Here is a 5,146-nt window from a genome sequence, read left to right as displayed (position 1 = left end):
TACCCCTAGTTGGTATTTATAGGTTACAAAAGGGTACCCCAGAGAGCTTGGAAAAGAGTGTCAAGACTGTACTGGGAGGGCTTACTTGGATGTTCCACACTCACTTGATGTGCAAAAGTCCCAGAGGGCTGCAAAACTGCTCCAGTGCCTGCCTGGCTGCAGGAACATTTCTAAAGAAAGGAAAGGCCAAGAGGAAGGGAGGCAAGGGACTCCTAAGAAGAATCTCTAAGTCCTGTCCCAGTCAATCCTGTTCCAGCTCCACTGGACAACCTGAGCGCATCCCTGACGCAAACGGAGGTAGTGGCCTGGCTATTGTCATCCCATTTGAAAAACTTCACCTGATGCAGTCCCCTCGTCTTCAGTTCACGCACAACAGCCCCTTGTTCATGAGGGCTGCCGGCAGACATAGAATGAGCTGGTGACACGAGCTTTGGGTATCCCATGCCTGGGATGGGAATTCTCCCATTGCTCCTAAATACAGAATCCAAGTCCTTGCATCCTCTGGCCTCTGTCCACCTCTCCCTTCACTCTGTGAGAAAGGTGCCTCGCTGGTCCACCCTCAGTTCCTCAGAAGTGCTGAGTGCCTTCCATAGGGGCTGAATCTGCAGGGACTATTTCTGTTCCCAGCTCTTCATGTGGCTGCCTCTTGCTTATCTTCATATCTCGGCTTAAACTTCTCTTTCTCTAGACAACATTCTTTGACCCACAGGTTTAAGGTCTCATTTACTTATTCTCATAGCTTTCCTCATATAATTTTCTTAATTGTAATTAATGAACTAGTTGTGTGTTTGTTTACTGTCTGTTTTATGTAGGCTCCATAAAGGGTAGAGTGATGCCTGTCTTTGCTCACTGCTGTGTCCTCAGTGTCTCACACAATGTCTAGTACAGAGCCGGCACTCCACAGATAACTGTTGAATGCATCAAGAATGAACAATCAACTGTGGCTGTGGGTTAGAGATAACTCTTGGTTCAGTCATTGGCATGGTACCTGGCATGCATTTGGTGCCTAATAAATGATAGCTGTTGATTTCATGGGCATATTTCTTATCAGATTCTAGTAGTTTCCATCACTAACTTGGTTTTATATCTTTGCAAAGACTGTTGGGATTATAGGAATGGATTTCCATATAGTTCAGTAATATTTCAGAAATCTAGTTGTAGAACTTAGAAAGGTGTTTCTTTCTGACTGGTTCCCTCTTCCTCTGTGTGCTAATACATCTTTTATTTATAAAAGAGGCTGTTCAATGAGACTTGATCTTAACAGACTTTAATTGCTATGGACTTGGCAATTACAGCCAACGAGACACCCAATAGCATTCAAGGACCTATGGGGTTGGGGTGAGGTAGATGTAGTAGTTACTGATTATAGACAATGGGAATTGCATTGTTGTAGAATACCATGCTCTTAACCCAAGGTGGGCGATGCAAGCCAAAACTCAACAACAGGTAAACTTGTTCTTCTCACCTCCATCCCTGAAAAGTCTGTCTTTAGTCTCCTGGAAACTTGTCAGTGACAATAAAAAAATTTTTTTTCCATCTTCTTTTCTTTACAAACTCAATTCCATTAGGCACTTTAAGCCCTTGTATGTAAACCAATTCAGTATTTACTCTTACTTGGCTGTTTAAATCATTTGGGCTCTAATTCCGTTTTACGATTTAGACATCTCATGTTATATACATCATCATCTGAAACACATTGAGAAACATTACTTCATAGCTTAGGATAAAGTGCTATTATTAATCTTTTACATTTTAGTGCAAATCATAAATCCAAATATTTGTAGCCTTCATTTTAATATGGTTTATGACTAATTCATTTTAATTGTATTCCTATTTGATGGCAATTCATTTTCTTTCATCTACCAATTTGTTATCGGTTCTTATTTTTGTATGTTTTATGGAGACTCAGCTTCAGATACATTATGCAGATCTAACGAATTTTTAAGGCTAATTAACAGACACAGTCATGTTGTAACTTGTCAGTATAGCTCCCCCTCTCCCCCACCTTTCTAAGAGCCTGTGTCTTCTAAAATAGTGATGCTATGGCCTCTTAGGTTTCGTCAAATGAGGGAGCTTAAATAAATCTATGAACACATCCCCTGAAAGAATTCTCTCTAGAATCTGGTGCTCTCCTTCTTAGTGTAACTCCACTCGTCTGCTATGGAAAGCTCTTGACCCCTCCTTCCTGAGGTTACCAGAAAGCTCAAATGCTGCGACCACATCTTTCCTAGTTCCCAGCACAACCACATCCTTGCTTTTCCACAATTTCCAATTTCTTTTAAATTTTCCTGTGTTTACATAGAGGTGTGTCTCTTCGATGCACAAATGTCTTTTGAAGGTATGTGAAATCTAGACTGTACAAAAAATTATCCTGCTTCCTTTAGGAGGAGAAAATGCTGTCTTTCTAAGAGACTCCTGTATCAGTACAGTCTGAGTGATGAGGGACTCCCAGGCCCTGCTCATCCTCCAACTCCTTTCTAACTCTATCATGGTTGCTCCAAAGAAGTCATCTCTTTCCAAGTCATTTCCTGTTGGTTTCGCTCATTTGCCCCTTAACATAAACAGTATCATGTTCACTTTATTGGTCTGTCTTCCCTCTCTCCCTCCCTCCCTTCTTCCCTTCCTCCCTTTCTCCCTCCTTTCCTTCCTTCCTGTCCATCTTTTACCTAAAGCCCTCAAAGAAGGCCCACGACCTCCCAAAAGACATCATGCTTTTCCCACAACTTCAATGTTGTGCCCATTTCTGGCTTTAAGATCCTGGGTCTGCAAACTTACTCATGCTTACCAACTCCTTCCTTTTTTAAAAAAAATTTTTTAAAAATGATTTATTTATTTATTTATTTGAGATGGAATCTCAATCTGTCACCCAGGCTGGAGTGCAGTGGCACGATATCTGTTCACTGCAACCTCCGCCTCCTGGGTTCAAGCAATTCTCCTGCCTCAGCTTCCTGAGTAGCTGGGATTACAGGCACGTGCCACCATGCCTGGCTAATTTTTTTATTTTTAGTAGAGACGAGGGTTCACCGTGTTGGTCAGGCTGGTCTTGAACTCCTGACCTTGTGATTCACCCACCTCGGCCTTCCAGTGTTGGGATTACAGGCGTGAGCCACCGCACCCGGCCATAACACATTCCTTTCTTTAGAGTTGATCCAGATGTGAAACCCAGCCCCTGTCTTTCATTTACACAAATACTACCCACACAAGGCACTTGTATATGGAGGATGTTTCTGAATGCTAAGGGAAATGGAGTTTGCAAGGAAGCAAAACAAGCAACTAAATAATGCATAGTAGGTGGCCCTGGGATTTTGCCATCTCTGTGGTTTCTTTGTCTTCTGGTGATCCATACATACCTTCGGGGTGTCATATTTCACCCGCAGTGTTTCATCAAATTAAATTTCCCAACAAAAACAGTTCCTTTCCCGAGAGGAAGTCCAATACCAAGTCTTATGGTATATTTTTCTCATGCTGTTACAAAATATTATATGGACACGTTATCTTCTGAACTCTACCGTAAGTCTAGGAAAGCAAAGACCTTCTTTCAGATTTCTTAGTAACTCAGGAAACACAGGAAGGTGATGAATGTTGATCATTTGCTATGTCTAGCACACTGCTAGATAATTTTTCAATATATGTTATTTTATTAATTTCTGTACTATAAAATCAGTGTGTGATATCCATTTAGCTAATTAGGAAGCTAAAGCTCAGAGATGTTAACTCTAAAATTTGCCTACAAATCATATGGTTTGGAATGCAAAATCAACACAAACGTGTGAAGTGACAGGATTTGATGATCCTTCAAGCTTGCGAGGAGCTGCTGGGGACGCCTTGAGGTTGCTGTCCTCCTTCCCTTTTTTTCTGAGAGACCTGCCCTAAGCAGCCTCTCAGAATCTCTGCTAAGGGCCAGCGCAGTGGCTCATGCCTGTAATCCCAGCACTTTGGGAGGTGGGAGGCCGGGGCTGGGCGGATTGCTTGAGGTCAGAAGTTCGAGACCAGCCTGGCTAACATGGTAAAACCCCATCTCTACTAAAAATACAAAAATTCGCTGGGCATGGTGGCAGGCACCTGTAATCCCAGCTACTTGGGAGGCTGAGGTGGGAAAATCACTTGAACCCAGAAGGTGCAAGTTGCAGTGAGCCAAGATCATGCCACTGCACTCCAGCCTGGGCGACAGAGCGAGACTCCATCTCAAAAAAACAAAACAAACAAACAAACAAACAAACAAAACGGCCAGGCACGGTGGCTTACGCCTGTAATCCCAACACTTTGGGAGGCTGAGGCAGGCTGATTGCCTGAGGTCAGGAGTTCCAGACCAGCCTGACCAACATGGTGAAACCTCGTCTCTACTAAAAATACAAAAATTGCCGGGTGTGGTGGCGGGCGCCTGTAATCCCAGCTACTCGGAAGGCTGAGGCAGGATAATTGCTTGAACCCAGGAGGCGGAGGTTGCAGTGAGCTGAGACCAGGCCAGTGAGCTAGCCTAGGCAACAAAAGTGAAACTCCATCTCAAAAAAAAAAAAAAAAAAAGAAAGAATCTCTGCTAAGAAGGAGTTGTGATACAGAAGAGCTCCTGCGCTCCAGGCCACAGTGGACATGGTGGCGGTACTTCTAAGAAAAGAGAAGTCTTCAAAATGAGAAGATGCAGGGACCTGAGTCAGATTGTGTCTGTCACCAGGCCAGTTCTGGGTTTAACTGTCACTTGTTTTAACTTTTTATTTTGGAAAATCATCAAACCTATACAAAAAGATAGACCAGTATAATAAACTCCCCTGTGTCCACCATCCTGCTCGATAATTATCAACATATGAGCAATCTTGTTTCATCTGTACCCAGCTCCCCATTCCCAACTATTTTATTTTGAAGCAAATCCTAGGTTTTGTCTTATAACCAGGTCTTCGATATGTGATCAGAGTGTTTTTATGTCATTTAAAAATTCAATTAAAATTAAATCCTTAATGGATTGCCTTAATTAAAACTTCCTACAGCAGACAGAAGTTCTATTAAGCAAATGAGCCTGGTAATATGAAGATCAAAAGGGCACTCTGTCAGCCTCTTTCTCTTCTTTCTTAGGTCACTATTCCCACCTCCTGCTCTTAAGGTGATTTACTTTCTGAAGCAATTGGATGCAAATTATGTCCTTTCATTTCTT

The sequence above is a fragment of the Macaca fascicularis genome, chromosome 3 (assembly GCF_037993035.2).
Source record: "Macaca fascicularis isolate 582-1 chromosome 3, T2T-MFA8v1.1".
NCBI classification, from domain to species: Eukaryota; Metazoa; Chordata; class Mammalia; order Primates; family Cercopithecidae; genus Macaca; species Macaca fascicularis.
The sequence above is the reverse complement of the archived record's forward strand: the minus strand, read 5'-3'. Positions refer to the sequence as shown.